At 42.4% G+C, this 25,267-nt stretch overlaps 1 protein-coding gene across 3 annotated transcripts in view; it reads right to left on the bottom strand.

The window, feature by feature from the left end:
* NEURL1B (neuralized E3 ubiquitin protein ligase 1B) overlaps nucleotides 1-25,267 on the bottom strand; it is a 75,169-nt gene that overhangs the window by 14,326 nt on the left and 35,576 nt on the right. The gene's annotated exons all lie outside the window — the stretch shown is intronic.

Here is a 25,267-nt window from a genome sequence, read left to right as displayed (position 1 = left end):
TTGGTGTGAACTCCAGACTCTTAGGACCCATGCATCATTTAAATAGCATACCTCCAAAGAGACCCGAAGCAGCTTTATTTTGGCAGTCTGTAACAGGCCTTAGACAGTAATGCTAGAAGAGCAGCTTCTTTTCATCCATCCACTGAGACATACACAGACTCTGTGCTGCTAACATTTTGACAGATAACTTCGTATTAGCCATTCCTTCATCTGGGCAAAACTTTGGTATTTTATGTTCTTGAAATTATGATATAAGAGACCTTTCCTACCAGTTTAAAACAAGTACTGCTTGGGGCCAAATTCAAACAGAATTAGTTCTAAAATTATAAAAACACCAACAACAAATTGTTTCCTTTTAACCTCCACAAACTTTTTTAAAAAGGAAAAAAAGATGAAATGTTCAAATATTGCTTTTGCCCCTTTGCTTTTGTTGGGTACCAACAGATCCCCTGACGGGGCAACTGTTCTGGTTTTCAGGTAAACACAAGCAGTTAGTTCTAGGGTTCCAGACTATGAAATATCAAATGCTTCACCCCATCCAAACTCAATGTGGATGTAAAATAGAGCAACCAGTCTGGAACATCCTACTTAGGCAGCCTGTGTGCTCTGCAAGAAAGAGGAAAAGGCCAAGCCACTGATGAAGGTGTTGTGATTTGCTGCTGCTCCTTGGTTTCCATGCATTGCTCTATAAATGGAGCAGCATGGAGGAAGGTACCTGCTTTTGTGAAGTTCCTTGAATCTTTAATGCCATCCTTAAACTATTCACTCCACAGGTAGGGAGGTAACTTGTGTGTCAGGAACACTGTATATTACCATATTTTAAGGTGTAGACTTATCTGTGTACTATTTTTCTTTTTTCTCCCCCCCCCTTTTTTTCCCCCTTAAAAAAAAACACAATTCTAACACAAACAATCTGATTTGCAAGCAAAGTAACAGACATCCAGAAAACAAAAAGGCAGGAGAAAAAAGACAGAAAGGGGGAAAGGGCATATAACGAATGTATACAACAGGCATCTGCTGCTCTCCCACACATCCTGACCAGAATGAAAGAAAAAAAAACATTTTTCCCAACTAAATAATCCTACTAAAATTACTAAATAGCATAAACACAGATTATTACATCATCGGATTTCTTATTGCTAAAAAAAATTCCATAAATGGTTTCCAACCTTTCAAAAAAATCTGAAGTTGGCTTATCCTTTACAACCCACATTAATTTGACTATTTGGGCTAACTTGGTAACTTTAACAATCCATTCTTCCATGGCCAATGCTTCAGTCCATTTCCAAGTTTGAGCAAACAGTATTCTTGTTGCTGTTATCATATATCAAAGAAGTAATCATATTTCCTCTCTAGCTCTTTCTCCATAAAAAGATAAAGGTTTCCCCTTTGACAAGGTTGTCTAGTCATGTCTGATTGTAGAGGGTGGTGCTCATCTTCATTACTAAGCCAAAGAGACTGTGTTGTCAAAGACAACTCTATGATCATGTGGCCAGCATGACCCCACAGAACACTGTTACCTTCCCACTGAAATGGTACCTATTTTTCTACTTGCACCTTTACATGCTTTCAAGCTGCTAGGTTGGCAGAAGCTGGGACTAGTGACGGGAGTTCACTCCATCATGCAGAGTTTGGGCCTTGAACTGACAACCTGTCGATCTTGCAACCATCAGATTCAGCAGCTTAACCATTGAGCCACCATGCATGCCCTTTTCCCCGTAATGCCTAATGAAAATATTTCTCGTGATATTACAATATTTACCTTTAATTTTTTTTTGGATTAAGATATAAATCTTAGCCCACTAACTCTTCACCTTCTTAAGGGCCACCACATATTTAAAAAGGAGCCCCCCCTTATCATGACATCTTCAACATGGGTTAAAAACATTCTGAGACATGTTCAATTTATCTTTGTACTGTTGATCTTCTTCTGCCAGATGAAAAGCAATGTCTGTCATACCAAATAGGGCTGTATCTGCACTGCAGAAATAATCCAGGTTGACACCAGTTTAACTGCCATGGCTCAATGCTGTGGAATTCTGGGAACTGAAGTTATGTGAGATATTTAGACATCTTTGCTGTCAGAGAGTTCTGGTGCTACAACAGTTCCCAGGATTCCATAGCACTGAGACATGGCAGTTAAACTGGTATCAACCTGCATTATTTCTGCAGTGCAGATGCAGCCTAGGAGAACTAAGCCCACAAATCAGTAACTCGTGTGATAGTCTGCTGAAACAGTCCAACTAAGCAAGCATCTTGTAGTGCCTAAAAGACACCATGTTATGTTGTTGTATCATGCCTACTTGAAATCTATAGTATGTGTTTAAAACTTGATTTTCAATTTTAGTTGTTTCCAAGCTTTAGCATCTTAAATTTAGAGCAGGGTGGGAATAATTTAGTCCTCCAGATGTTGTTCAACTCTCTGCACCCCCTCCCCACCAGCAAGGCCTACTGGGAGTTAGAGTCCAATGACATCCAGAGAGCCACATAATTCTCATGAGTTGTAGATGAGGATAGCTTAAATTCTGAAAATTCATTTGGGGAATCTTTGTTCCTGTCTTGTATTTCAGATATTTCATCTTGTATAATGACAGACATTTTGTTTTATGATGCCAGAATTGAATTGCACAGCCAGGGGAAAATTAAAAAAGATAAATTAAGCTCTGTGAAGCACTCCAATTGCACGTGCAATCTATAAAAAAAACAATTGGCTCCTGCAAAGCTGTTTTCATGGGTCTAACCTATGACTTCTCCTTATGGCTTCTCCTTATGGGTCTAACCTATGACTTCTCCTCCAAATTAGGAGGAATAGCTAATACTCCAGAGGACAGGATCAAAATTCAAAATGACCTGAATAGACTAGAAAGCTGGGCCACAGCTAACAAAATGAATTTCAACAGGGAGGATGGAGGAACACCTGGCTTAAGGAGACAACATGTGAAAGGGATCTAGGAGTCCAAGTAGACCATAAGTTGAACATGAGTCAACAGTGCGATGCGGCAGCTAACAAGGCCAATGCGATTTTAGGCTGCATCAATAGAAGTATAATGTCTAGATCAAGGGAAGTAATAGTGCCACTATATTCTGCTTTGGTCAGGCCCCACCTGGAATATTGTTTCCAGTTCTGGGTGCCACAATTCAAAAAGGACATTGAGAAACGGGAGCGTGTCCAAAGGAGGTCGACTAAAATGGTGAAGGATCTGGAAACCTTGCCCTATGAGGAACGCCTTAGGGAGCTGGGGATGTTTAGCCTGGAGAAAAGAAGGTTAAGAGGTGATATGATAGCTCTGTTTAAATATTTGAAGGGATGTCATATTGAGGAGGGAGCAAGCTTGTTTTCTGCTGCTCCAGAGACTAGGACCCGGAGCAATGGATGCAAGCTGCAGGAAGAGATTCCATCTCGACATTAGGAGGAACTTCCTGACAGTAAGGGCTGTTCGACAGTGGAACAAACTCCCTCGGAGTGTAGTGGAGTCTCCCTCCTTGGAGTTCTTCAAACGGAGGCTGGATGGCCATCTGTCGGGGATGCTTTGATTTGGATTTCCTGCATGGCAGGGGGTTGGACTGGATGGCCCTTGTGGTCTCTTCCAACTCTGTGATTCTATGATTCTATGGCAGGAACAATGTAATGGCAAGGATTCAATAATGATTTTCCTTATTTTTAATGAATGATACACATTAATTAAATAACTATCATCTTTCAGCCTGGGAGGGAGAGAATAGGCTGGCCCAGCTCCATCGGGGCTAGGCTGAAGAAAGAAGCTCCTCCCTCCATAACTGTCATCTTTCGGCCTGTGTGGGGGGGGGGAAAGTGGGTTGGCCCAGCTCCATCAGGGCTAGCCTGAAGAAGAACCCTCCCTCCAATCCATCTACCTTGGTCCAGGCCTCAGAGGGAGAGAAGAATGATGGACCTGATCCTCCCCCCCCCCCCCCACCATTCCCTTCTCCTTTTGTGTCATGTCTTTTTAGATTGTAAGCCTGAGGGCAGGGAACCGTCTATTAACCCCTCTGTTGTAAGCCGCCCGGATTCACAGTGATTGGGTGGCATATAAATAATAATAATAATAATAATAATAATAATAATAATAATAATAATATAGGCATAGGAAGAGGGACCAGTAAAAAACAAGCAACTATCACAACAATATCTATTGACTGATATCTTTAATAGATCAAATCTGTAGCAGAAGTAGTACCTCTAGGACATTACAGGAATAGGCTTATAATGTAAACATCCTGCTAAGGATGACAGATACATTTTTAAAGAAAACTTTCCAAAAGAAGGGAAACTAAATGACTAGTAAACCAAAATAAATAAATGGGAGAGAAGCTTTTGAGCATCCCATGAGAAGCCTGTGGGCTATAATTTACCCTCTGGCTTTACTGGATAAGTTAGCATAAGTAGAAAAGTTGAGACCAGAAAGCAGTAGCAATTTCCTGCAGGTAAAAATGTAGTGCTTTTGGCCACAGCATTCTGAGAACTTTATACACACACACACACAGGTTGAACATGAGGCAACAGTGTGATGCAGCAGTTAAAGAGGCCAATGCAATTTTAGGCTGCATAAATAGAAGTATAGTGTCTAGATCAAGGGAAGTAATAGCGCCACTCTATTGTGCTTTGGTCAGGTCTCACCTGGAATACTGTGTCCATTTCTGGGCACCACAATTCAAAAAGGATGTTGACAAGCTGGGGTGTGTCAAAAGGAGAGTGACTAAAATGATGAAAGGTGTGGATACTATGCCCTAGGAGCGACTTAGGGAGCTGGGTATGTTTAGCCTGGAAAAGAGACGGTTAAGAGGTGATACGATAGCCCTGTTTAACTCTTTGAAGGGATGGCATATTGAGGATGAAGCAAGCTTGTTTTCTGCTGCTCCAGAGAATAGGACCCAGAACAATGGATGCAAGCTACAAGAAAAGAGATTCCACCTTAGCCTTAGGAGGAACTTCCTGACAGTACAAGCTGTTTGACAGTGGAACACACTCCCTCGGAGAGTGGTGGAGTCTCCTTCTTTGGAGGTCTTTAAACAGAGGCTGGATGGACATCTGCCAGGGTTGCTTTGACTGGGAGTTTCTGCATGACAGGGGGGTTGGACTGGATGGCCCTTGTGGCCTCTTCCACCTCTGTGATTTTATACACACACACACACACACACACACACACACACTCTTAATTACAAGAAAACAAAAAATAATGACCATGGAGGATTTACACAAATTCAATGTAAATGACAAGGAAAATGAAATAGTTAGTTTCCCCATACTTTGGATCAAACATTGATCAGAATGGACATTGTAGTAAAGACATCAGCAGAAGACTAGTACTGGGAAGGGCAGCTGTGAAAGAATGAGACAAAATCCTGAAGTGCAAAAATAGACAATAGAACACTAAAGTTAGGATTGTCCATACTATCGTATTTCCCAACACAGTATATGAGTGTGAGAGCTGGACAGTGAAGAAAGCTGATAAAAAAATCAACTCATGTGAACTGTGGTGTTGGAGAAGAGTTCTGTGGACATCATGGATGGCTCAAAAGACAAATAAATGGGTCCTAAACAAATCCAGCCAGAACTCTCTCTAGGAGCCAAGACACTAAATTGAGACTGTCATACTTCTGTCATAATAATAAAAAATAATAATAAAAGTTTTATTTATATACCGCAACCTTCCATAGATCAGGGCGGTTTACAACAGTGAAAAATACATAAATCAACAAATCGCGCGCAAACAGTGCATCAAAGAAACAATAAAAACAATAAAAAGGATAAAACCCCAATTAGCCCTTCCTCATGGCCACGGAAGAGGAGGGAGGCCCTAAAAAGATGTTCATGGGGGGAATGCTTGATGAAATAAGAAGGTCTTTAAATCCTTCTTAAATTGGGCCAGGGAGGACAAGCCAGGGAAGACATGACTCGCTAAAGATGATAATATTTGGAAAGGTAGAGGTAGTAGGAAGAGATGAAGACCACATATAAGATCGATAGACGTGAGCGATGAGGACACAGCCCTGAGTCTGTAGACTTGAGCAGAGCGGCTGAGGTGTCTTGGAGGTGTCTCATTCACAGGGTCACCATGAGTCAAAGGCAGTTAACAACAACAGACTACAAGGCAGTCGTGGAGAGGTGAGAAACACTTGCCCTTTCAGGATCTTTTTTTTAAATAACCCAACAGCCAGTAGTGGGAATAATATAAGCACACAGTTTTATCTTTAGGTGACAAACAGAAACGGAACTGGTAAAATATTTCTTTTCATTACATTTATCTTAAGAACAAAGAGTTATAGGGAAAGAATGGACTGAGAACTACAACAGTGGTACACACTTCACTGCTTAATGAATAGTGAGTAATAGATAGGCTTAAAGGTAAACATTTCCCAGGCATTAAAGGCAGCATTTACTTCAGTAAATAGCTGAAGATTTATTGTAAACTTTGATAAGACCATGATAAGACCAAAGGACTCCAAAACAAAGACTTGCATACACAGACATATCAACCATTAACAAATCCAGCTTTGTGTAAATGAAATACAGCCTTCTTCCAGTTGTTGCCACTGTCATGAACAAAAGACATTTGCTTTGGGAATGGCAAAACTATTTGCTTGCTCTCAGAATAGTACTATAGTTTGTATGGAGTCCAACTGAACTTTATTGTTACAGGATGAGTCTCCTTTATCCAAATTGGGTTCAGAAGTGTTTTGGATTTTGGAGTTTTTTGTTTTGTTTTGATTTTGGAATACCCATATTTGCATATATATATACATAATAAGATATTTTGGAGAGGGGACCTAAGCCTAAAAACAAAAGCAATTTATGTTTTATGAGTGTTGGGCATGGTGTAGTGGTTTGAGTGTTGGACTACAACTCTGGAGACTAGAGTTTGATTCCCAGCTCTGTCATGAAACCTACTGAATGACCTTGGGCAAGTCACATACTCTCAGCCTCAGGGGAAGGCAATGACAACCCCCTCAGAACAAATCTTGCCAAGAAAATCCCATGATAGGGTCTCCTTATGGTTTCCATAAGTTGGAAACAATTTGAAGGCACACAACACCACCACCACCACCACCACCACCAACAACAACAACCTGTACTGGCCTAACTCCAACATTAGTTATATCTAGGAAGATCCCCAGAAATGAATGGAACTTGATAATCACAATTAATTAATTTCAATGGATCTGCAGTAGATAGGACTAATATTAGACTTACTCTGTTCGCCACACAAAAAACAACAGATGAGAGCTGCTCTCAGTTTTTTAAACATTGAACTTTCCTTTAAAATATTCTGTTAGTACAATGTTTTGGTCCCTCAAAAACATGCCAACAATGTTATCAAGGTAAACACAGAAACAACAATCATCATAGTTATTTTGCACAAAAGTCTAGGAAAGAAGGACAGTACAATACATGAATAGAGCCGAATATCAACCAGAATTTTCTGTTTATTTACTGATGCAGTGCAAAACTAAAGAATGCTGAAAGGATTGACGAGTAATGTCAAATGAGATGGAAAAGCAATTGTATAGCCAAAGTGCCACTTTCATTCTAAGCTGATGAATGGGAAGTTTAGGCCAGAGGTTATTTTTGAAAGAAAAAAAAAACAGGAAAGCACGTTGAGATTATACAATAGGAAATTATCCAGAAGGAAATGAATGGATAAAGCATTTATAATGCCACCTTTTACTAGCATGAACACCTGTCAGTAATCCTTCAAAAAATAAAATACTTGGCTAAAGCCAGGAAAGATATTAAGAAAATCAAAGAGCACTGAAAACACAGATGTCCCAATAGCAAGCATCATTTTGGGTCAAGGTACTTTAAAACTTGGAAGGCAGAAAATCAGTTCCTTACATAGGAGATGGGGTGAAAAGAGTGTAAAAAACTATTCTCATGCACTTTAAATCAGCACAATCTAGTAACTTGATCTCATTCCAGTGGATAATCACCACTTTTTTCAGTGAAGGGAAATGTGCAGCTATAATATGAGGTTGCATATCTAATCAGCAACAGATTCGGTGCATTATATAATAGAGGTTCAAATCAGTGAATTGGTGGGGTTGGCTCCAGGATACACCGTGGGTGCCAAATCCAGGGATGCTCAATTCCCATTATATACCATGGCATAGTAAAATGCTGTTCTACATATAAAATGGCAAAATCAAGGTTTGCTTTTTGGAATCTTTTAAAAAAAAAAAACATTTTCAAGCCATGGATGGTAAACTGTAATAGCTGAAGTATTAACAGGAAATGATTGTATCTGTATGCAACTGTTGGCCATAATTTCAGGTTATGTGATGAACAAAAATGAGTCTGCATGGTTTGCCAGGCTCCCACACTTCCTGTGTCCTTTCCTCTTCCTTTCACATGACTGGAAGGAGAAACAGACCAGAATTTAGTGTTACATTAGCAGCTTCCTGGATTTTTGCCACATGTCAACCAGGGAAAATAAATTCTGTTTTGCTAAACAAACCATACAAATAGTCCAGCATTTGAAGATGGTTCATCTAGCAATTAACACAGGGTTTATTTTAATTTACAATACCTGGGTTCTCGTGAACCAACAAGCCATAAACCTGCAAATATTAAACTAAATTCTAGTCTATTCATCCTCTGTGACATGTGGCAAAAGAAGCAGTGTTAAGTGCTCGAGCCCACTCAAGTAGGCATGGTCTTCAGTTAAAGCTTTTCTATATGACTGCAAGCTCATCTCCTGAAGTATGACTGATCATATGGGAACTTGTGACATTAAATTTGGTTGAGGTTTAACTAGGGTTGCCATATCCCGCCGGGGGGCGGGACAATCCCGGTTTGGGCGGTGCTGTCCCGGTCCCGGCCCGGTTTGGCACCCAAACCGGGACGGCCCCGCCCACCGCGGCCACCTCAGGCCCCGCGGCGGCGCCAAGGCCTTGCTGAGGCCTGGGAAGGCTCTCCGCGGTTGGAGCTCCAGCCGCGGAGACGCTCCCTCCCGGGCCCCAGCGAGGCGTTAGAGGCGGCTCCGCGGTCGGAGCTCCGGCCGCGGGGTCCTCAAGGCCTCCACGAGGCCAGGGAGGAGGAGGAGGCCGCTTCCCACCGCCCTTCTCGGCCTGGGAGCCGGCCTAGGAGCCCTCCCAGGCCGGGAGGAGGAGGAGGAAGCCTGGCACCTCGGCGATCGCCGTGATGCCAGGCTTCCCCCCGCCCTTCTCGGCCTGGGAGCCGGCCGAGGCTTCTTCCCAGGCCGGGAGGAGGAGCAGGCCGCTTCCCACCGCGGCGATCGCCGCGATGAGGAGCAGCCTCCGCCTCTTTCCCGGCCTGGGAGCCGGCCTAGGCTCCCTCCCAGGGCGGGAGGAGGAGGAGGAAGCCTGGCACCTCGGCGATCGCCGCGATGCCAGGCTTCCCCCCGCCCTTCTCGGCCTGGGAGCCGGCCTAGGAGCCCTCCCAGGCCGGGAGGAGGAGGAGGAAGCCTGGCACCTCGGCGATCGCCGCGATGCCAGGCTTCCCCCCGCCCTTCTCGGCCTGGGAGCCGGCCTAGGAGCCCTCCCAGGCCGGGAGGAGGAGGAGGAAGCCTGGCACCTCGGCGATCGCCGCGATGCCAGGCTTCCCCCCGCCCTTCTCGGCCTGGGAGCCGGCCTAGGAGCCCTCCCAGGCCGGGAGGAGGAGGAGGAAGCCTGGCACCTCGGCGATCGCCGCGATGCCAGGCTTCCCCCCGCCCTTCTCGGCCTGGGAGCCGGCCTAGGAGCCCTCCCAGGCCGGGAGGAGGAGGAGGAAGCCTGGCACCTCGGCGATCGCCGCGATGCCAGGCTTCCCCCCGCCCTTCTCGGCCTGGGAGCCGGCCTAGGAGCCCTCCCAGGCCGGGAGGAGGAGGAGGAAGCCTGGCACCTCGGCGATCGCCGCGATGCCAGGCTTCCCCCCGCCCTTCTCGGCCTGGGAGCCGGCCTAGGCTCCCTCCCAGGCCGAGAGGAGGAGGAGGAAGCCTGGCACCTCGGCGATCGCCGCGATGCCAGGCTTCCCCCCGCCCTTCTCGGCCTGGGAGCCGGCCTAGGAGCCCTCCCAGGGCGGGAGGAGGAGGAGGAAGCCTGGCACCGAGGCGATCGCCACGGTGCCAAGCTTCCCCGCGCCCCTTCCCGGCCTGGGAGGCGGCCTAGGCGTCCTCCGAAGCCGGGAGGAGGAAGAGGCCACTGGAACCGCGGCGCGATTCCAAGCGGCCCCTGTTCCTCCTCCCGACTTGGGAGAGAGCCTAGGCGTCCTCCGAAGCCGGGAGGAGGAGGACAGGGTTTGAAAATGTAGGACTTTTTTTTAAATTTCCTAGCCAGGAAATTAAAAAAAAAAAGTCCTACATTTTCAAACCTGGTCCTACATTTGTCCCGGTTTGGAGGTCCTCCATGATGGCAACCCTAGGTTTAACATCAAATATAACGTGAACAACATTAAGTGGCCATTAAGTGCCCCCTTTATTATTTATTAATTAATTGATTTATTAAAGAATTTCAGGGTTTTCCCCACAAAAGACAAAAATGAACACATAATGCAAAACACCCGAACATCCAGAAACATTTGGAAGGGAAATGGACATTCTACCTATAATGCTTTAGATTCAGGGCATGTCTGTACAGACATGTACAGAGCAATACTGAAAGAAAAAAAATGAAATGTTGCAGGGAATAAAGAGTTGAACTGAAAGAAGATATGGTCTATTTGGAATGGAGGAAGTTTTGTTTCATGTAATGTAAACAGTGAGCCCTGGTGGTGCAGTGGTTAAATGCCTATACTGCAGCCACTCACAAACCACAAGTGAGTTCAATACCAGCCAGGGGCTTAGGTTCAACCCAGCCTGGTATCCTTCAGAGGTCGCTCAAACGAGTACCCAGCTTGTTGGGGGCAATTGGTTTACTCGCTGTCTTGAGTTTAGGGGGAGGTGGCAGCTGGGGGAAAATTGAGCTATGTAATGGTTCTATTTACAAGTAATCTGAATTTGACGAATGTGTTTCTATTCCTTAAAAACAGAAAGATCACAGTGGTTTTATTTTTTTTTAATCTCTTCAGATTATTGGTTTGCAAATATTCCAGGTAATCTCCCACTCCTTAGTGTAGCCCTCATTAGTTATACATATTCATTTAATCCATATCTCTTTTAATTTACTTAGCTAATTAAGTCAGATGTGTGACTGGTGGAGCCTGGCTGTATGGATTTAGAGCCAGATGCTGTATCCCACCCATCTGGATTCAGGAAAGCTCTTGGATGCCAATCCTAATAGAATTTTGCTGTTATATTTGTTTCATTAAAAAAAAAAAGATATGTCTCAAAACCTTGGCTTTGCATTGTATATTTTTAAAAAAGGAAAGAAAGAAAACTAGAGAAATAAGTTTAAAAAATAGTTACCCTCAGTACATTTCTGGTATTGTTTGGCTGTGTAACTGGGGGGGGGGGGGGGGAGCAAAGCTTACTTTAAAAATATGCTGTAGCTTTCAAAATTCCATTTTAGAACACAACTTTTACTGTAAACAATATTTAAACCAAAAAAAGATTCCCTGAGACATACAAAATATAATTTGCATGTTCTCCTCCACAGCAGAAAAATACTGTGTCTCTTTGGTTCTTAACTAAACTTATCAACATTACAATCACACAATGTTCATCTCTTGAACACTCAAATGACTTAAGCTGTTTGGTGTCTCTCAACAGCCATGGCAATTACAAGCAAATTATAGGAAATACTGAAATTGAAAGACACATTAATAAACTACATACCTCTTACCAAAAAAAAAAGCAAAAAAAAAAAAAAAAAAAAAAAAAGCACAAGAAGAGTAAAGGAGTATCTGGCTTTAGTGAATCATGAAAGCAGAAGAGGCCAGAAGAGAGGCAGGCAGCTATGACACTTCTGTTGTTTTTGGACTGCAATTCCCAAGTGACCATACCACTGGGGATGCTGGATATGGCTGATAAGGTTTTTAAGCTATAAATAAATTTGGGAAGCCGCAGTTGGTCAATCCTGATATAGCCCAATGCCTTGCATCAAGCCAGAACAACTACATATCAGCCCACAAAATATTAACCAACATAATAATCAGACTACAAGGTTCCATGATCAGAGAACAAGGAGAACTGGCCAAGATGCTTAGAGATCAGATAGGGCCAGATCACAAACAAGCTACATATTGCAGGAAAACAAATCCTTCCCAACTCCCATCTGAGCCAACAGTTCATTTGAACTAGAAGGATGTTCCTTCCCAAGCCCAAATATGGTAGTACTAGCCCTCCAGCAAGTAGTAAATCATCCCTTGACTCTCTGTCAGAGAACATTTTAAGCAGACCCAATACATCCAGCATCCTGTCCTAAATTATTCAACATTTCAAAGGCAGAGAAGGGGGAAATATTGGCTGTGGGCAGTAAGATGCTAACTTAGAAGCTTATCAGATGAATTTTTCTCCCATTACAGGAATGGGAAGGGGATACTTGGGGCCACGCATCACCAAGGCGGGCAAAAAGGGGTGTGTTCATGATGTCATGAAGGTAGAGCCTTCAGACGGCCCTTACCTGAATGCCGCCATGAACACGCCGCCCGCACGCCCCAAGTGGGAAGAAGCGGCATTAAAAAGGTGCTGCTTTTCCCCGCTTCTTTTTTGTATGATGCGCAGCTGCGCAGCTCCGTCTGTAAGCTGCCGCACCGGTATGCCAGAATTGTTACGCTGCTAATTTAAGTTGCCCATTTAAAAGCTCCGTGTCTGCTGCGTCGCATAATAAGTCGGGGTCCTGGAACATGTGCAGTTTGCAGTCAGGCTTTAATTGCAGCGTCAGCTGCCATGCAGGTGTGGAAGCTGCAGCACAGCTGCAGCGCATTTTAAGACTCGTAACCCTAACCCTAACCCTAACCCTAACCCTAGAGCAACACGCACGCATGTGCTGCTAGAATCGGGGAAAGTTTGGAATTTAAAGTGAACCCCTACACACATTCCTGTGCCATTTTCACCTAAAAACCCCTAAAACTTTAAATATTTACATATGTACAAGGGAGGTGATGGGGGACGGAAGGGGGACAGCGGTGGCAGCGGCGAAAGCTGTGGCTGTGCATTGCAGATTCAGCAAGTGCGTGGGGACCAAAGGAGAGGAGGCATCCATGATGCTGGTGACATTGGCAACGTGCAAGCGGACAAGGATGCCAACACCAGCTGATCACCAGCTGGCAGGAGACCACCATTGTTCTTGGGCAGGGCGAGGGAAAAAGTTTTAAAGGGGCTTGGGCGCTTTAAATGTGCACATAAGCTTTCTGCCGCCGCTGCTGAGCGTCGCAGCTGCGCAGCTGCGCATCCGCCAGCCGGCAAAAGAAAAAAAAAAGCCCCGTTTTTGGCCGCCCGTGAGGAAGCTGCCTCTCTCTTTGCAGCGTCCTCCGAGGAGGCGGTTTGGAAACTGCGGGTCAGAAATGGCCCCAGGTGAGGCGTCTTCACTGCCCCCCCATGTGGAAGCCCCATACACCTGAGCCACGCCCCCGGGGCGGGCGGTCTGGAGGTTCCGTATTCAGCAGAATACACCTCCAAGACGTCTTCCCCTGCCCATCTGTATCCCGCCCAAGAAAAAATGGAATTTACTGCTCACCAAAGTGTCCTCAAAATGGCCCCATTCTGTTCCCCGGCCCCAAGCCGACTCCATTCAGTGCTAAGGGGTGTTAAATGTTTGGGTCGAAAGTCTTCCAGCCAAGTAAAATGGTGCCCCTCAGCACCGAATGGTGACGCGCGGTCCTAAGTGTTTCCTTCCCGTTCCCGTAACGGGGGAAAAATGAATGAGATAAGGTTCTTAGACTGACATTTAGTGTGATTCAAGCCTGTTCTTCTAAAGAACTAGCAAAAGAGTCACTTATACATCTTGAATCATTAACATTGTAAGGATGGAAACTATACAACTTTGTGGTGGAATCCCCAGATGCATGGGGAGCTCACATTTCAGCATATCCCTATTGCAGATATTACATAGGAATCATGAACAAAGGATGTCACTTCAGCATCCAGTATTGATGCTTCTTACTAGCATCCAAAGCTGCTCTTGGACAGTTTCCACCAATTTCCTCCTAAAAGATTTAGTGATAATTTTAGAGTCAGTCATTCTTGTATTTTTCCCTTTCCTGTTTTCTTTCTCTCCCCGCAATCCTAAATGTGCTACACTATCAATAAATAGAGGTAACATTGTTCAGTCAGAAAGATTAAAGACCCACAATGACAATATCATTACAAGTGTCACTCAGGATGAAAATTGCAAATATTTGAGAACATTGCAAGCTGACAATATCCAACATAAGAGAGTGAAAGAGAATACTAGTATCAAGTATATAAAAAGATTACACAAAATCTTAAAACCAACATTTAATGTTAGAAATATAATCCAGGTTATAAATTCCTTAAGCACACTACTTATCCAGTAAATTGATGGTACTGTTGACTGGACACAATTACTCTCTCCTCCTTTACCTAGCGTGTATGGAGCATATCAGCCCCATACTCCTAAGCCTTTTCTTACAAGAAAATATAGAGTATTTATATTCACCTATTTAATATATAATAAAATATAATCTCCTTTGGCCAATTCACCAGCTTTTGGCATTATCTTTAATAGTCCGTTTGTCCCCTGGACCTCCAAATGTTGTTGTATAGCAAGATCCATTATTTGTAGCAATTCTGGTCAACAGTAAGGCATAATGGGAGTGATGTCCATCTGTTTCTGGAGGGCAGATGGGTCCTCACCTCTAGCCTTAGAAGTGAGAACAAATTCTCATGGCACATCAGGTGCTTGAGGTTTTAGTCTACAAATGAACAACACTGTCAGAGGCAAATGCAACTCAATACTTTTTATTAGTCGCATTCCACTCAGAACAATTATTTAATACAACTGCTTTTTTACTACCTCCTCTACAGTTGCAACTTCACTGCAGGGTTTATGTCAATGGAAGCACTTTTGAAGCATTCAGATACTATGTACACAATGTGAATCTATTTGCTCCACGTGGGAATTCTTGTTATTAAGACATTTGTCCTCATACAGTAGAACTGGGTGCTTGTCACCAGAGTGCTAGCCTTTAGCTGCTTTGTCCAACATGTGTTTTATTTTTCTTGTTGATCTGTCCCCAAATTATTTCAATTTGTACTTTCAAAGTCCATTTGGATTCATCATGAGTGGAACAATAGAGAAATACAGTATTGTGAGGGCCTATATACCCAAAAGGTATCAGATCCTGTTTCATCTTGGAAGCTAGGCAGGGTCACCCCTGATTAGTATTTGGATGGGAGACTGCCAATGAATACCAGGTGCTATAGGGTTTATTTCAGAGGATGGAACAGGCAAAACCATCTCTGAGTTTCCCTTGCCTAAGAAGATCCTATGAAATCCATTGGGTTACCATATGTTGACAGGCATCTTGAAGGCACAGAGGCAGTATTGTGCCATGGGGAAGAAGGGATTTGGAAAAAATAGAACCAGTGGGAGTGAGGAGATGTTGAACAAACACTCTTTTCTAGAGGGACTCCATAAATGATGCCCTTACTTGTTGTCAGTTCTTGCCCTTGTATATTCTCACTTAATTAAAACCTCTACGGCATATTCACAATGGGAGTAGAAGATTCCATTTGAAATACAGTTTGAAACACCCAGGAGAGAACAAAGTCAAATGAAAAAGCTTTAAACAGTAATTGATTTATGAGAACAAGCTCTGAGGCTTGTTGGCATATAGATCTCTGGGGGTTCTTCTTTCACATGCTTTAGATAGAGAGCTTGGTCAAATTGCTCCTGTTGCCTGTCTCTGTAAATGAGAACAGGTGTTTGTGCCTCAGAGCTGTAAGAAGCATTTATTCATTCGGTGTTTAGATTTTGGTTCTTTTGACTTAGCACTGAGGCAAGAATGGGCTTTGACATTTTATATGATGCAGCTTTCTAGGAAGTTCTCAGTGTTCTGTATAAAGCTGAAGGTTGTTATTTGTAGGGTGTAAGCCAGGGGTATGACTACAGGGGAGGCATTGCCACCCTAAGTAAGAATTCTGCTCCTCCCAAATGAAATTTTCCTTCAGTCCCCAAATTTCTAGCATGGAGCTCAAAAATCCAGCTGGGCAATTAAAAATACAATTTAGGCATATACAGAAAAGAACAGGCAAAGTTACCAAGGGAATGTGAACACAGCCAGTATCAGAGTTTTAGGCGTGAACAGTCTTCAGTGTCTCACTCTCTGTGCTGCTAGAAATTTGAGATGGAAGGAAAATTTGATAGGGTGGCAGAATTCTTGCTACACCTCTACAATGAACCATGAGAAGCAGATATGGCACAATTCCTGGGTGTAATACCCCCATTTTTTGTACCCGACCCACAAAGCCCATTAAAATGCATTTTCTCATGTTAGCTTATGTTAAGGAAAGAGTTTTCTTAATCTTTGTTCTGGATTTCAGTTCAAGTTAGAAGTCTGAAGTTCTAGAAAGTATTTTATGGTGATGCTGCCTGGTGCTTCTTTGTCAGGTGCCAAGATAACCCACAACCTCAAAATCCAAGTATCTTTATGGCACGAGAGTGACCCAAGTAATACTGAATCTGAAGGAACAATAAAAAGCAATTGCAGTTCTTGGATGAATTTGGCATAGTGTTTCTTCTAAGGCAGGGAAGTATTTTTATTTACACATAAGGCATTGATAAAGTTTTTTTTTAACATTTTTCCATGCTATTAAATCATCCCTTTTGCAGAAGAATGTATGTAAAATTTAACAAGTGCAAAGAAGAGCTTCTAGGATCGTTGTTGGAATGTGGAATTTACCTCAAAACCAGAAGAGGTTTAACTTCTCTTTATCATGGGTAGAGAAATGGGGACCTAGTCTTCCATTTATTATTATTCTCAGTTTCATATAATACTGACTGGCATTCTGGACTATCAGTGATTTGGATTCTATTCAAGAATCACTGGGCAACGTGGCACATTTCAAATAATGACACATTTTGCAATGGCCTATTGTGTTCCTATCTGTGGCAATTTAATTCAGATGATTTCTCAGTTTATTTGGAATTGCTCTCAAGAGCACCTACCAGCAATAGAGCCACAGTTGTTTTCTTTTCCCAGTGGCACTGATTCTCCCTTTGTAGGTCTCAATATTTTATCATCTCTTCCTGCTCTTAGGCTACACCAACACAGCAGAAATAATCCAGTTTGATACCACTTTAATTGCCATGGCTCAGTACTACAGAATCTTGGGATTTGTAGCTTGTTGTGGAACCAGAACTCTAAACAAAGAAGGCTAAATGGCTCACAAAACTATATTTTCCAGAATTCCATAACACTGTGCCATGGCAGTTAAAGCAGTGTCAAACTGGATTATTTCTTCTACAGTGCAAATGCAGCCACATCTATAATTCAAACTTTCTTATTCTCAACTACAGTTATGTCTGGCATATTATGTTTTAATTGTTTATCAGTTTAAAGTCCCATCAAAACTTTATTTCAACTTTTTAAAAAAAAAACCTCCCGCTAGTTCCTACTAGTTCTATGGATGTCTAACTCCCATTAAATACAAGGGATAGTAAAATGATATGCCTGATATAAAATGGCAAAATCATGCTTTGCTTTTTGGCGTTTATGTATATTTTTAATATTTTCAAGCTGTGGATGCTTGAATCTATGGATAACGAATCAATGAATATGGAGGGCCCATTGTATTTTGCTAGGTTTTCAACAGTCCTCCTTTACTTTATAAAGCCATCTTTTGTGTCTTCACAGTTAACTATTTTTTAAAATTTACATCTACAAGCATTATCTCTTTGTGTTCTTTGATATATTTGCTGGAAAAAAGTCTCTTTTTCACCAGTTTGTTTTATTTGTATTAATCCCTGGCAATGAATATTATGGGTAGAAACAGCTGATCGACATCTCTTTGAAGGTATAATTTTCCAGGTTTTTGAATCTAGTGCATGAATAAAGTCTCTTAAAGCATATATATTTGAAATGTGGTAACTAGTCCATAAACAAATACAGCAAAAGAAAATCTGGAATATTTTATATGTTTATTTCATTCTGTGTTTTTTTCTGGACCCCAAAAGATGCAGTCTTCACCATATGTGTGCTGCTTAGATGTTACAGAAATAAAGAAGTATATCTATAGCTGTCTATATCTATAGGTATAGACAGAGAGATCTGAAGTTCCCAGAAAATTTGACACCATTCAAAAATAAAATGAAAATTTTAGGAATAATTGGAAAAAAATATACTATCAAACCATTAGGCTACTTCAACTTGCGCTAAACATTTTATTTATCATTCTAAAATATAATATTCCATAACCCATTCCCCAAATTTTCAATAAAATAAGGCTTTGTAGACAAAAAAGTAAATTATGTTTTGCTCCTTAATTTTCTGTGTTTCCCACTCTTGGGATTCATATCTCTCTGAATCACACACCTTTTAAAATATCCTATTGTTCAAATGATGTGAGGTGGGTGACCGCTGCATTTTTGGCTGACCTCAAACCCATCTAGAATGTTTTTTAAGACTTCAAAACACCTTTGGAATGAAGAATGGATAAGGTAGCCATTGCCACAGATTCATATTTAATCATTTCCTTTTCACATTTTAGAAGCTACATATGAGGGATGAGGCTTTGTTGGTATTACTACAGAGTAAAGACCAACACTACAGCACTGGGATGGCTTCTTGCCCTGAATGTGGGCAGGAAGCAGCTTTGGTTTTACATTCTGGATTTTGATCCATACTGTCTCCAAATGTGCAAATGTACAGTTTAGCTGACTCTGAGGGCGAATCTGCCTTGTCATACAAGGAGCTGTATTTATCTGTCACGTGCTTACTGACTAGAAATGTCCTTAGAAGAAAATCCTCCTCCTCCTCCTCCTCCTCCTCCTCCTCCTCCTCCTCCTCCTCCTTCTTCTTCCCAACCAGAGAATGTTCTATATGACCCAGATTTCTAAAGAAAGGCTTAGGGTCTAAATTCTAGGCCAAGGAACCAAGTGAGGATGTGGATGGCAGGAAATGAAACTTTACAAACAGCAGAAAGTTCATAGAAATTCCACTAGAATTCCTATTACACACAGTCTTTATTCTGTTCTCATATCACACTAACCCCATTGTTTCACTTAGTAATTGAGAGCACGGGATTTTTTTTTTAATCACAGTTCCCAATATGGCACTGGATATGCTAGCTGAAGGATTCTGGGAATTTTACTATCCAAAAGTAACTTTTCCAAGCTCGGTAGAAATCATAACCTTAGGACTAGAATTATTTGTGGTGTTATGTTTCTTCAAGTCAGCTCTAATTTATACTGAACTTTTACTAGACTTTTTTTTACAAGATTTATTCAAAGGAGGTTTGCCATTGCCTTCCTCTGGAGCTGAGAGAATATGGCTTGCCCAGGTTCACCCAGTGGGTTTTCTTAGCTGGGTGAGGATTTGCACCCTAGTCTCCAAAGGCTGGAGTCCAATATTCAGACCACTACTCCACACGGGCTCTCACTAACATCACTACTACATCATTATCTGAAATGGCAAGATATAGCCACCATTTTCCTCCTTGCAGCTTCATCTTGCAACGACTTGCAAAACAGTAGACTGTGTTATTGAGAGCAAACTTCATGAGTTTAACTTGTGACTTAATTTTTCCCCCTCCTACCAATTTAATCATCTATCCCATGACATGTCCTAGAGCACTGAACCTTTGTGCATTGCAGTTCCTCTCTATAAAAATAAATAAAAACATCTCATTCTCTGCGGTGGGAAAGTTCCTACAAAGGCAGGGATCAGTCACATTGTTAAAATCCACATACAATGGACCTGTTACCTGGAATGGGAAAATTACCTAAGGGCCATGTCATTCTCATTAACAGAACATCCCTTAGCCATATTAGTGTCACAAGCCAAACTGCTGAGAGAACAAACAACTGGCTTACTGAAGCTAAATTCAAATACCCCTAGTTGTCACATAAAATCCAGAACAAGGCATACCTTATTTCATCAATAAATAAAAAGGTCAGGAGTAAAATCTTGTCACAATTCACTCCTCTTTTGGAGTGATACAGGATATCTATAATAAACTACATTCAGACATCCCCCTGTGTCCGAGGCCAGAGCTTGAGAAAGTTACTCTGGACAATAGTTCCCTGAATTGCTCAGCCAGAATGGCTATCCTGGGAGCTGTAATCCCCCACAAAAAGTAACTTTCCTGAACTCCATCCATTGTAAAACAGCATATCCTTTCCCCAAGCATTGCCAGGGGCAACCAAGCTCTATTTGGGACCTAATGATAAGCCAGGTGTGGGCAACCTCCTGGTGTATGTGTGTGGTCATATTATATCCATCTCATGGGGGCTGCATCACTACCCTTGCCATCCTAAGTTGGCAGCTACTGCGCCATCTCTTTACAAACACACATGAACCTCCTGCAGCAAAAGGGTTTGAAGAATGGCATCAAGTTCCCTTCTATAATGAAACAGAGGGGGGAAAGGGTGCATTTTTGAGATGGCACCACTTTTGGGTGGCACACCTCTTGCTGCTAGTAGGCTTTTCTTACCCCTGCAATATACCACAGAATAGTCTTATACAGTGGATCCTTGTTATACGCTGGGGTTTGGTTCCAAGATCCCCCGTGTATAACAAAATCCGTGTATGCTCAAGTCCCATTAAATATAATGACATAGCAAAATGGTGTCCCTTATAAAAAATGGAAAATCAAGGTAAATTTATACTTTTTTGGAACATTTTCAAACCGTGTATGCTTAAATCCGTGTATAAAAAATCAGTGTATAAGAAGGGCGGACTGTATGAACAGCAAACCTTAGATTCACTTATTCCTATCCCTTGTCCCCTATTCTGATGTGTCTGTGAGAACAGTAGCAGCCACTTTCTGTTTTAAACAGTCTGAGTTGAGGAAGTTCAGATTAACTGAAAACTAAAAGTTCAAAAACATTGGCAGGGATCTAATAAATAATAAATAAAACTTTTATTTTTATCCCGCTTTTCTGTGACGAGACAATCAAAGCGGCTCATAACATATTAAAATATCCACATTTACAACGTTATGTCCCAAATTCCCCCCTTAAAACAGGATTAAACAATTAAAATATCTATTAAAAACACAATTAAAAAAAACACAATAAAAATATAATGAGGACAGAGCAGTGGGTTAATACATGATGTGCGGGGGCAGTCATTCTGTGGAAGCAATTGCAGAGAAGGCCCTCTGGGAGGTAGCAGTCTGGTTTTTAAAGGCTGCAATAGATTCCTCCCAGAGGACCTGAGGGTGGGGGGCAGATTATGTGGGAGCAGGCGATCCCTCAAATAGGTTGGACCCAAGCCATGTAGGGCTTTAAAGGTTATAACCAACACCTTGTACTGTGCCCGGAAACTAATAGGCAGCCAATGAAGAGATTTTAAGATGGGTGTTATTCGGTCACTCCTAGTTTTTCCGGCAACCAGCCTGGCTGCTATATTTTGCACTAGTTGAAGTTTCCAGACTAGGCACAAGGGTAGCCCCATGTAGAGCGCATTACAGAAATCAAGTCGTGAAGTTACCAGTGAATGTACAACAGTTTTTAGGTCCTTTAATTCCAGGAAAGGGTGCAGCTGGTGTATCAGCCGGAGCTGATAGCAGGCACTCCTGATCATCCAGTATCTGTTTTACAGGTTGCACAGACTATGTATGGGTGGGCTACAGATTTGATTAGGCTTTTCAAACAAAATCAGGCTGAAATTAAACAATGCTTTTCTCATCTCTGCAGGAAAGCCCTAACAACTTATGAAAGGAACAATGCTAGATGCACTAAAACCAGAGGATACTAAGCAACATTTAAGCAAATACTATCCCCCCACCCCACACACACACACCCTTTAATGTTCTCTCAGTTCCTTTAGGTAAAACTTTTTGTACAAGCTACACAAAACAAGTAGTAAAATATATGATGGCATTCCACATTAATGGAATCATCAACTGAAGATGGTCACTATTTAGGTAGTGACTCCCACATGCATATATATCCTTTGTACATGCATATGTGCTTTTCCAGGTGTTTGCAGGTTGGTATTTTGAGAGATTGCCTTGTGTGTTAAGTGTCTTCATGTGTGTATGTGTGCCTTCAAGTCATTTCCAACTTATGGTGGCCCTAAGGTAAGCCTATCACAGAATTTTCTTGCCAATACTTGTTCAGAGGGCAATAGCTTTTTCTTTCCTCTGAGGCTTGGCCAAAGTCACACAGTGGGTTTACATGGCGGAGTCAGGATTCAAACCCTGGTCTCCAGAGTCATAGTCCAACACTCAAAGTACTATACCATGCTGGCTCTCATGAAGCATCTTTACTGTGGTGTAATACTCCTTGTATCTAAGCCAATGTGTATATTTTTCCTTTTAGTTTCTGCTTCACTTTGCCTCAAGAATAGATTAGTTATGAGCTTCAAGTTCTAATTTAGGACATGACTCTTTAATTCATTGTTAATTGTTTTCCTCATCTACAAGTTAAACAGCACTTAAACCAGGCATACAGCTGTAAGAAGTATTTTACACTGAGGGCCTATACAGTCCGGCACTTTGTGCCAGCCTGTGTGCAAAGTCAGGGCCAGCATCCTTATGCTGGGTGCCCTAACTCCACTCCCAGGATGCCATTTTGATGTGTGCCAGTCCACGCAGCGTTTGCCATCATGGCGCAACTCCAATGCTTCATCCACATGATGCAGCACTGAAGGGCATCATAAAGCTGTGCTGCTGCAGCTATGGCGCCCCTTGTAGGTCGTAAAAAGGAGCCACTTTTTGCAGCCCCTTTTTGCGCCTTCCATAGGCCGGATTGGGGCTGTGGCATGAGGTTGCTGCGGCCTCGATCCGGCCAGTAAGGGGTGGCTGCAGACTACCCCATTCGGGCGGTCTGTATAGCCCCTGAGTCAGGCCATTTCCATCATAGCTTACAATGACTTGCTTTGGAAATACAAAAGAAGTGTGGCAAAACATGGTCTACTTTAATCCTTTAACAGGGTTCAGGCCCCCATGGGTGCATCTCTACTTGCCCTTCCTGGGTAACAATTTTGTCTTATACACTGATCTTTTCCAGCATGGCTTGAAGCAAAACCACCAAGTGGATATAAGATTCAGGGGGGTCTCTTGGGGTATACTAATATGCTTGTTCAAGTGATCAAATTCTATGTCTCAGCATATTTTCAAAGTATCAGATCACACAGACATGTACATCACTTGATAGTGCACAGCCAAATTTGTGACCTCACTATGATGAAAGGAATTGTATTGGAGGCTATACAAAACATAATGTTACAGTGGTACAATGTACCATTTAGAAATAAAATGTTCTGGAGCACTCAAATGCTTGAGAGTCATTTCTGGCATTTTGGTCAGTCATTACAGTGCCAAAGGATTTCAGATTTTTACTCATTTCTGGATTTTTCTCAAATACGAAATCTGTGGCACTTGATCTCTGATACCTCATTCATACATGTAGTTTTCCACTTACTGCTGCAGCCACTGGGTGATGAGCATACCTATGGGAACACTGGACCTTGGCCTAACTTTCAAGAGTATATACTAAGGGGCTCGTCAGACTGCCTCTTTTTGCCCCTGACGGAGGCCGCAGCAACCAAATGACACGGCCTCCAGGAGCCCTAAAAAGAACCCACTTCTGGCAGGTATGTATTAGGGCGCGCGTGCAGTGCCATTCATACACTCACACACACTGATGACATCCATGCGGCGCAGCACTGTTTGGGTGCTGCGCCATGTGGACATCATCATTGTGTGCCCCGCCTATACAGGGGCATGCCAAGATGGTGCCGGTGATGCACAATAGGGCTAGAGAGCATGCAAACGCTCCACTCTCCTGAGCCCTAACATCGGCCCAGGCCATCACATAGCGCCAGTCTGTACCGGGTCTAAGTTCATATTTGAAAAATATACAAAGTAATCTTCAATTTCAGTCAGCAAGCCTCTCTCTTTCACGTAGCTTTGTAAAATTGACAGTGGAATGGATGAAGACAAATGGAGATGAAGCAGGACATAAGTATTTTTCAGTCTATTCTAATAATCTGCCTCCCCTCTGCAAAATAAGATAAAAACAACTGCTCAACAGATAGATGGGAGCCGTGGAAGCTGTTTCAATTTGCTGTAATTGATCATATTCATTTGACACCCAAGTTTCTCCCTGCTTATATTTACTTCAACAATAAAGCTTTTAGAAAGATTTGTCCATGTGCAAGGAATTGAAAATATGAAAAAAAGGACACAAAACCTTCAGCCTGTGGCCAAAGAAAAATGTGCTGTCACTGAGTCAGGCAAATTAATCTTACTACAATTAAAGCTGCCCGTCAGTTTCTAGACTATACTCATTAATATGTTTGGCATAGATGTTACAACATTGTGGACCACTGAAGTCAACTAGTGGAAGTTAAGTCACGTGATACCATGCAAATTTGACAAGCAGCCTTTTCCATGTTGAGCCTTGTCCTGATAAAAACTATTGATTTTCACTCGAAAGTTCCTGATTGCTAAAGAAAATACATAGATTTTATTCCAAGGCGTCCCTCCTCACCCCTGTTTCTTTTGTATATGTGTCTGAATACTTCATAAACAGCACCAGTCACTTGACATTCAGGCTACAATCCTATGAATACTGACTCAGGAGAAAGTTCCATTGAACTCAATGGGATTTAATTCTGAAACCCACAGTGAACATAATGAGCAGCTAGATCCTTCTGTTTGTTTTCACAGTATTTACAAAGTAAATTGCTGGTGCCTGAGAACCAATCCAGAGTAAGACCATAATATACTCTCTGCCTCTGGATTGGGACAGTAGTATTTGTACTGGGCTTTGGATTTACCCTAAAAGAAAAAGGAAAAAAGAATCACGTAGATTCTAGCTAAATCTGATTTGGCCTTGAGTAAGTATATTCAGTAAGCATAAGAAACAGCTGTTTGTTTCCTACATCTGAGCTATATCTTAGATATAACATTATGTGTCTTTCCAGAAACAGTGGAAATTGTCCCACTACCTGAGGCAGGAGGTATATGCCATGCCCTGAACAACTGTTACTGCTATTCACCCTCAATTGCTACCCTTGCTATTCACCCTCTGAAGATCACCTCAGAAAAAAATGGAGTGAGCAGGCTTAATCGCTCCGATACCTCGCTCACCATAGCTGACCTTTTTACAGCTAGCATAGATCACCAGAGAGCCAGCCTGCCTGTTCTCCATCCTCACAATGAGTCAGAAGGAAGACAACTGCTTTCTGGCTGTATTTGTCATAGCAGAAGAATGAGACTGGCTGGACAATCCACGACAC

The sequence above is a fragment of the Sceloporus occidentalis genome, unplaced genomic scaffold (genome assembly GCF_023333645.1).
Source record: "Sceloporus occidentalis isolate IW3139 unplaced genomic scaffold, rSceOcc1.0.p SCAF_92, whole genome shotgun sequence".
Taxonomy (NCBI): domain Eukaryota; kingdom Metazoa; phylum Chordata; class Lepidosauria; order Squamata; family Phrynosomatidae; genus Sceloporus; species Sceloporus occidentalis.
Note: the sequence above shows the minus strand (reverse complement) of the source record. Positions and strands in the feature narration are given on the sequence as shown.